This window comes from Cyprinodon tularosa, unplaced genomic scaffold (genome assembly GCF_016077235.1).
Source record: "Cyprinodon tularosa strain WSP-4 unplaced genomic scaffold, ASM1607723v1 ctg160, whole genome shotgun sequence".
NCBI lineage: Eukaryota > Metazoa > Chordata > Actinopteri > Cyprinodontiformes > Cyprinodontidae > Cyprinodon > Cyprinodon tularosa.
Genome location: NW_024038438.1, coordinates 485,478 through 494,711, shown reverse-complemented (window position 1 = coordinate 494,711; position 9,234 = coordinate 485,478). Strand labels below are relative to the sequence as shown.

The 9,234-nt window shown below is 34.5% G+C and overlaps 2 non-coding genes across 2 annotated transcripts; both read left to right on the top strand.

Annotated features, from left to right (window-relative positions):
• The first annotated feature begins 5,424 nt into the window (after positions 1–5,424).
• Positions 5,425–5,498, top strand: trnat-ugu. The gene has a single exon. It is a non-coding gene; the product is annotated as a tRNA-Thr (tRNA).
• Positions 5,499–8,362: 2,864 nt separating this feature from the next.
• Positions 8,363–8,436, top strand: trnat-ugu. Its single transcript has one exon. It is a non-coding gene; the product is annotated as a tRNA-Thr (tRNA).
• Positions 8,437–9,234: the final 798 nt, after the last annotated feature.

The following is a 9,234-nucleotide window of genomic DNA, read 5'->3' as shown; positions in this document are numbered from 1 at the left end:
TAATTTTTCTCTCCTTTGTAATTTTACATTTTCTGCAATTGTTGATGCATTTACTTTTATAACATCTCTTTAAACATGACATGTTTTTGTGGATTTTAAAGAATTAGGATGCCAGTGGCGGGAAAAAATCAGATCAGTAACGTTGATCAACAGCAAGTTTAACGTCAGCATATGAAAACATTACACTTCGCATGGCCTCGTTAACTCACTGTGATCGAAGGAAACGTGTCCAAGTTGAGTTTTCTACAGAGATCAGTCAGGAGTCAGAAGACAGGTCAGGTAAACAGATCGGAATGGGGACAGGCAGGCTCAGAGGTCTAGAGGCAGAACGGTTCAGGATCATGTAATCTGAAACACAGAAATTTTGTTTCTGGCATCATCATATTAATAAATAGGTTCATAAATCTTTTTAAACAGAGAGATCCAGGGTTAAAGGGGAAACAGATTTACTGGGATATACAACATGCAATAAAAATATATCTCCACGTTTACCAGAAAGTTTACAAGACAAAAATATGCTATGCTATATTTAAAATACAGCATATCCAATTTTTTTCTGGGTGGACTTGAAATTGTACTTCTAGGGATGCATGATATATCAATTTTGGCATCAGAATCGACTGTTCTTAATAATATTTTTTTATCATGTATTGATGTTTTTGGGCCCTATATTTGTAATGCACTAAAATGCATCTCTCTAACATCTATAAATATAAATATCAGTGTGTTGTGGTCTTGTGTTCTCAAAAATAGGAAAGCAATCAATAACTATGTTTGAGCAAATTTTGGGAAAATTAGCCTAATGAAAGTGTAACTGTAGCTCCATTAGACAAAAAAGTGTCCTCCTTTTCAGAAACCCAAATCTTGTCACTCTATCTGACAGGAAGAGAGGTGCTGCTACAAACTAAAACACATCTGCTATGGGGGACAATAAAAAACAAAATCTGTTAATTGCACCGGTAAAGAGTCAGTTTTGGAGTTGCAAATTGTGTTTATAGTAACCTGGATAGACTCGTGAAAAAAACAACAATGAATGAAACATTAAAAAAGAATACTTTATACATGATAGGAATCCAGGAGGACAGAAAATGGATAAAGTAGTGATCCTCTTTGAGCCTCGTAAAAGCAATGAGGCAGAGAAATCACAGTTTATCACTCTTTAAAAAAAAACAAAAAACTGACACAGTAAAATTGTGATCCTCTTTGAGTCGCACGAAAAATTGATTAATAAATAGATTATGAAAAGATTATGAAATAGATCCAGTCCAGATTTTAAGCAAACTGAACAATTATCACTTCTCACTGTCGCCCTAGTATTCCACAGAACTGTGGCTGTGATTCCTATTATTAATCTGCTACTCCAGCTAATATTTAGCAACAAGAGAACATGGTAGCAAATAATGTGTCAGTGAGAAGGTCATTGGACTCTTCCAATAAAGATTAGTTTCAAATTCAGATTACAGGACCAGAGCCCTAAACATCCTCAGAGAGTCAAACACACCCTGTGAAGCACATCAGTTATATAGTCAGAAAAAGGCTACACAGAGTGCATGCTCCTTCTCTGTTCTCTTGCTTTTTTTTGTAGCCTGCCCCTGATTCTGTTCTAATGTGGACCTGTTTCTGTGGCTCATGTCAATTTTACTTTGAGTAATTGGCTTCTTTTTAGGAAATCCCGCTTTTGGGCATAGCACTGTTTTCTTCCTGGTTCTGGATTGTAATATTAGCAAATCATCTACAGGCCCCGCCCCTGACTAAAATAGAAGGTGTGTGTCACTACCCATTCTGTACTGGTAGCAAAATCCGTCGCATAATCTCATTTGCGCATGCGCAACCAAATATATTGTACATCCGGGTCGCCCTCGATTTTAATTTCTAAAAAGTACCTAAATTACGTTTTTCCCCTCCTTAAAAATAGTAACTGTACTAAACTATAATGTGTTTAAGGTTAATATTGTATTTCCTCAGACAATAAATGCTTTATCCCTTGTCTTTGCCAGAAATGAAATCTAATGGATGGATGGTTTAATTATATGTTGCTGGACTGCTCTTAGAAAGTCTGAATAAACAAACATAAACATAATAAAGCTTAACCCTAAACTAAAAGTAATTTCTTTTTAATTGGAAAATAACTTACTACATATCATTGCCTTTATCTTCACATGCGCAAACCAAAATTCAATGTGACAGTGCACAGTACTGATCGTCGCTACTGCGATGTTTATCTGTGCGTTGCAACAGATCCTTAATCTGTATTTATTAAATTTCTCCGCTTTAAGTACTTTTTTTTGTGCTGGTTTCCTCTCTAATTTGTTAATGAATCAAGAACTTATTAACTTCCTAGAAAAACATAAAGTAAATGTTTTCTCTTGCAGTTTTTTAAGTGAAATATTGACATTTTTGAAAGATCAACTAACTGTGTTGTTGCATTATTTTTCTCATTTTGTGCTAGCAAGGTAAAGAATTCCTTATGTTTGGCTTAAAGCCTGTCTAATCAATTCAAGTCTTAAGAATGACAAAATCTTTAAGCAGATGAGATCATGCGCTGATTGAAGGAAATTTTTAAAAATTGTGTGTGTGAATAAAGGACCTTAAGTAAGTCATTTTTGACAGATTAGGCATGAATTTTTAGCAGCATTTTTTTTAGCTCTATGCAAAGTCTTGCAGTAAACAAATTGTTAAATTACATGCTTTGTAGTTGACATGTTTTGCCAGGAATTTTCTGTCAAAACATATTTTACTTTAATGGCATTTGTTATTTATAAAGTCTTTTGTAAACGAGATCCTGTTCAATCCGATGCTTTTAATGGCCCCTTGTCAGTGTCAGTCTTCTGTAAATCTCTAGATACTCATGGTATTTCTTCCTTAATCTGATGTCCCGCAGCCTTACCTAAATAAGAACCTTTTCTTATTCGGTACCTCAAACTTCTCAACACTATCCTTCGTTTTTCAAAGGCAACACAAAAAGTAATCAAGTACTACTTGCTAAAATTTTCAGGTATCTTTGTAATGTGCTGATCTTGATTCCTTAAAGATCTAGTCTTATAATTTCTTCTTATATTAATTGCCAGTCTTTTATCAATTTTTATGTAATGCTTTTTCTTCAACTCAAGTTTCTTGAAATTTATACCCTATTCTTTCTCTTCCAAAACACTAAGAAATGTTTTTTGCTTGATTTTAAAGATGAATACCTTGCTTTTGAAATGATTGATATGCTGGTGTTTGCAATTAGTTTCTATTTGCGGGTATTTTAAGTTAAAACAAACTAATTTCTGATGCTTCTTGATAGACTAAGTGCTGATTTTACATCCTTTTAAAAGAATAAAGAAAAGTCATAAAACATATGTAAATAACTGATTTGAAGGGATAACTATTAAAAATTCTTTCCTCTAGGAAAATAATTACCTCTAGCATTTAATCATCCTTTGGTTAGACATTTGGTTCTTGTAAATTTCTTAGTCACATTTTTTTGATTGGCCTCTATGGTCAATGCTTCAGTAAAAGATCTGTTCAAATCCACAGCCTGGCCTCTGCAGAAACTTTGATAAATAGAAGTTACTTTTTTGGCTCAGATTTTCGCAACATTAAGGTTCTATTCAAAGCAGTTGTAGTTTAAAGCCTCTAAACAGATCCTGGTTCAATCAGCATGCTATTTAAAAGCTCACACATTTCTTCATATAGAGTTAAACATATAAAATGGGCAAGTTCACAAACCTTAAAAGTCTGCAGGAGTCTATTCACTTAGTCAATAATTAAAAGAAAACGGAGTTTTATTAAAAGAATAAGTAGGCACTTAAATTCTATTCATGTTTCGCTTTCTCTCTTGTTCTAGTAGACCAACATAGAATTATAGGAACTCGATAGCTTGATGTCAAAAACTCATAAATTCTTTCATTCTAAAGATGATACTCATGACATGAAACTGTTAACAACTGCTGTATGTTGGTACTTAATTTGTCTCATTTTGCTGGGCTAACATTATGTTAAACTAAGGACTCAAATTTTGATGTTTGGTGCTAGACCACTGTGGCTGGTTTTCATTTCCTTTTTAAAAGATGACAGGAAAATGTCCTTATAAGACATTATGTCAGACATACGTCTGTTTGAGGGAATAATTTATTAAAATGAAGTCCTTTGAAAATATTTAATTTAACTCACTCTGGTTAGGTAATTTGAAAAACATTTCAGTGATGTTTAAATCTTATGGTTAGCCACTTTTAATAAAAGTTTAAGACTTGATTGTTGGTGCAAATCCCTAAAGGGCCCTGGTTTACAAATTCTTTAAAATATCACTAGTCAGAAACTATATAAGATCAGTAGTACAGTTGTTGGCACTTTTTTTTAAGGATTTTTCTTCATTAAACATTCGGCTGTATATGAAATGGCATTGCTAGTTGTTACAAGTCATGATTTGTACAACACATCCGAAATCCGTCATTTTTAACAAGCAGTCACATTTCTGAATAGCATGTTCAGTTGGTAAACATCTTTAAAACAAATGGGGATTTTCATACTTTAGTCATTTGGCTCTTCATTAACCTGTTAAATAATTAGAATACCTGTTTGTTTACGTTACATCAGTTTTTTCTCAACAAATTTCGGTTTTTCCAAAGGCACAGTAAATTTGTAAAGTGCCTGTTTTGTACGTCATATTGAAATGAAGTGCTTCTACTACAAAGTTTTGGTCTTGAGTTAGCTTCTTTAAATCAGTTTGCTATTGGGCATTTCCTAATTATTCTTTTGTCCTTGTGACCTGACCATGTTAGTACTCATTTTTATTAGGCTTTGTCGTCAAACATCGAAGTTTTGTTTGGCAGATTCTTTTCCCAAGTCTTCGTCCCAATCATGCAAAAACACACGTCAATATTTTTGCTTGCGTTGTTAAAGTAATCTTGCTTTTTTGGAAATTGTTAACTAGTGTAGTTTGGTTGATCAATTAGTTTTTGTGCTATTATGACTGGACCATGTTCTGATTTAACTATTATCATTAAACTATTGATGCAAAATCTTTATAGACCTGAGTTTGCTGGATATTACATTTCATTCTTTAAAGAATAAATGTTTTTAATGTTCTTAAAGACTTTGAGTCAGGTTGATAAGTCTGAATTTGAACTAGGTTTTAGAATCTTATTTTAATCTCATTTTGCTGGGCTAAGTGGTAAATATCAATTTGACCACACTTTGTTTTGATTATACTACTTTTGGTCATGATTCATGTCTTGGGTAAATCTGTTTGAAAAGCTCAGCATTTTTTCAAAATTTAGAAGCTGTAGGTAGTTAGTAAAGTGCTTTTCTTGGTAATAGATTTTATTATCAGGTTTTCTGAAAAAACTGCTTGTCATTATACTTTGCAAGATTAGTAAGTGTTACATTTTTTGGCTTCAGGATTTTTTTCTGTCAAAAACATTTCAGGTTCTATATGCAAATGGCACTGTTGCTTAGTTGGTCAAAGTGCCTGTCTTGTAAACAGGAGATCCTGGGTTCAAATCCCAGCAGTGCCTTTTAACTAAGCATCCACACTTCTCTGGTCATGATGTTCAGTCTTCTTGTAAATCATCTTTAAGAACCTAATGGGGAAATATCATCTACCCTTTATATTTCTGATTTGGTCCTTCTCAGCCATCTACAACTAAATAATAGGAACCTGTTTGTTTATATAGCGGTACACTCAAACTTCTCAACACTAATTTCCTTGCCGTGCTTTTTCCCAAAAGGCGACACAGCCACAAAATGTCACGTGCAAAGTGCACTGTACTTTGGGACGTCAAAAGCTTGAACTGTAGCTGATATCTCATCTGCTAAGCTGTGCTTGTTCTCTGGATGATGCCTTTAAAGCAGCTGCTATTGGCCCTTACCTTAAACTATTCTCTCATTCCCAGTGTAGACCTGGACCAGTGCTTCTGTATCCATTTTTATGTAAGTGCTTTGTCTGTTCCAACTCAGAGTTGGTCGTGGCAGAATCTTATTGACCCTGAGTATCCTTCTGGCTCAGATCATGCAAAAACACTACCAGCAAATGTTTTTTGCTTTGCAGTTTCTTTAAAGATGAATACCTTATGACATTTTTTGAAAATTGATTGAACTAACTGCTGGGTTTGGTTGGTAGCAATGTAGTTTTTGTCTCATTTTGCTGGGCTAACTGTTCATAGGTTAACAACTAAAGACATCAAACTTTCTGATGCTTTGACTTGGCATAGACCTGACATGTGGCTGGATTATTACATTTCACTTCTTTAAAAGAATGACAAGGCAAAATGGTCACTATATAAGACAGTTATGTCAGGATGCATAAGCGTCTGACTTTTGAAGGGAATAGATCTTATTTAAAAATTCCTCTGTGCCTCGTTGTGGAAAATATCAATTTGACCTCTAGCATTGTTACTATTTCCTAATCCTAATCTGGATCCATTTCTTAATCTGGATCCATTTCTATTAAAAATATCAGCTGACATTATTTTTGATCCCATTGCTCATATCTTTAATCTGAGTCTTCTTTCCAGCTCCATTCCTAAAAGTTGGAAGGCAGCTTATGTTCTCCCTTTACACAAAGGTGGAGACCCCTCAGAGTTAAATAATTATCGGCCAATATCCAAACTATCAGCTCTGCCTAAGATCCTAGAGTCACTTGTAAATATGCAATTAAAAGAGTTTTTAGCTGACAAAAACATCTTAAATCATTTTCAATCAGGTTTTAGAAGTGGGCATAGCACTACCAATGCTGCCACAGTGGTGACAAATGATATTGTCAGGGCCTTGGATAGAAAACAACACTATGCTGCATTATTTGTTGATCTTTCCAAGGCGTTCGATTCAGTTGATCATGAATTGTTATTGAACAAATTAAGATCAGTTGGCTTATGTGCAAAGGCTGTTACATGGTTCCAGAATTATCTTGTAGATCGTACACAATGTGTCCATGCAGAAGGTTATAAATCGGAATTTCTTGAGATAACCAAAGGGGTCCCACAAGGATCTATTCTGGGGCCCATTCTGTTTTCAATTTTTATAAATGATTTAGGTGCTGATGTTCAAGCTAAAATACATTTATATGCTGATGATACAGTGGTTTACACTCAGGCCCCCACCACTTCAGGGGCTGTACAGGAACTTCAGGTTGCATTTCAGGCATTACAAAAGACATTGTTAAGTTTAAAATTGGTTTTAAATACACAGAAAACAAAGTTTATGGTTTTCTAAAAAGCTCGATCACAGCTACTTGACAATTGTAGTATCTTGTCCTTAGATGAGAAATCCATTGAGAGAGTGTCTTCATACAAGTACTTGGGAATATGGATAGATGATAAGCTTTCTTTTAAAGTACATATCAATACATTAGTGAAGAAGCTTAAAGTAAAGCTTGGTTTTTACTTCAGAAATAAATCTTGTTTTACCTTCAGTGCTAAGAAGAAACTTGTAGAAGCTACTTTTTTGTCTGTGATTGATTATGGAGATATATTCTACATGCATCCTGCATCTTCCATCTTGCGTCACATTGACTCAGTGTACCATGCATCATTACGATTCATTACAAATTCTAAATCACTTACTCATCACTGCATTCTTTATGATCTAGTTGGTTGGACTTCACTAACAATTCGTAGAAAACAGCACTGGTATATCTTTATCTACAAAGCAATACTTCGTAAACTCCTACTGTACCTCTGTAACCTCCTCTCTGTGAGTTCCGGTAGTTATCAGTTGCACTCCTCTCAGTGTTTACTTTTTAATGTACCCCGAGCTTCAACTGAGTTGGGAAAAACTGCATTCTCCTACTCTGCACCTTGGGGATGGAATAACCTCCAGAAAGAGCTCAAATTAGAAACTCTCGTGTCCATTAATGAATTTAAAGCAACCATGAAGAATGTAGTGATGGAGATATGTGCTTGTTTTTCTTGAGATGCTCAATGTGTTTTAACATACTGGTCTGATTTTATTTTTTTATGTTTTTAATTTTTTAATTCTTTATTTTGCAAAATGTAATATGTTGTAAATATGTATGAACTTCCTGTGGTTTGGCTGCTACCTTGGCAAGGTCTCTCTTAAAAAAAGAGATTCTGAATCTCAATGGGACTTCCTGGTTAAATAAAGGTTAAATAAAAAAAATAAAAAATTTCATACTTTTGAGTACAAGACATTTCCAGGTGTCTTGTGTAAATTTCTTGGGAGGTCAGCATTTGTTTCGAAAGTTTAGGTGCTGTGGCTTAATTGGTCAAAGTGCCTGTCTAGTAAACAGGAGATCCTCGGTTCAAATCCCAGCAGTCCCTGACCTCTTGTCATGTAAACCTGGTTGATAAGTTCAGAATTATATATTTGTTGGCTTCAGGATTTTTTTCCGTCAAAAACATTTCAGGTTGTATATGCAAATGGCGCTGTTGCTTAGTTGGTCAAAGTGCCTGTCTTGTAAACAGGAGATCCTGGGTTCAAATCCCAGCAGTGCCTTTTAACTAAGCATCCACACTTCTCTGGTCATGATGTTCAGTCTTCTTGTAAGACATCCTTGAACCTCATGGAGAACCTCATGGTCTTCTTTTCAAGAACACTGGAAAGTATGGAGAACAGGAACATAAATAAATATAAACATATGATTTCGAACAGAAGATTACTGGTGCTGTCACCACATGCTTTACTCATCTGGAGCTGCATTTAACCTCCTGTTATTAATAGTGTCTAGATAATGATAAAAAAAATGTATTTAGTGGGAGAATAATAATTGACAAAGTCCAGTAACCACAAATCAAATGAAAATTTTGTCAAATAAATAATTTAAAAAAATCGCCATCAGAGCCAGCGGTACTTCACACATGACTATGTCGAGAAAGGGCTGTAGCAGACAGGCTAAGGTTAGCCCTGGCTGCGGTTAGCCTCGGAAGTCTGCTGGTTGTCACGGTCCTCTCAACATTGGAATGTTTTTTTTAAATTATGCAATAAATTAACAAATGGGCCATAGAGTGACTATAAAAAGTATACAGGTGCTGGTCATAAAATTAGAATATCATGAAAAAGTAGATTGATTTCAGTAATTCCATTTAAAAAGTGAAACTTGTATATTATATTCATACATTACATACAAACTCATATATTTCAGATGTTTATTTTGTTTAATTTTGATGATTACAAATGACAACAAATGAAAATCTCAAATTCATCATATCAGAAAATTAGAATATTGTGAAAAGGTTCAAAATTGATGGCCCCTGGTGCCACACTCTAATCAGCTAATTAACTCAAACCACCTGC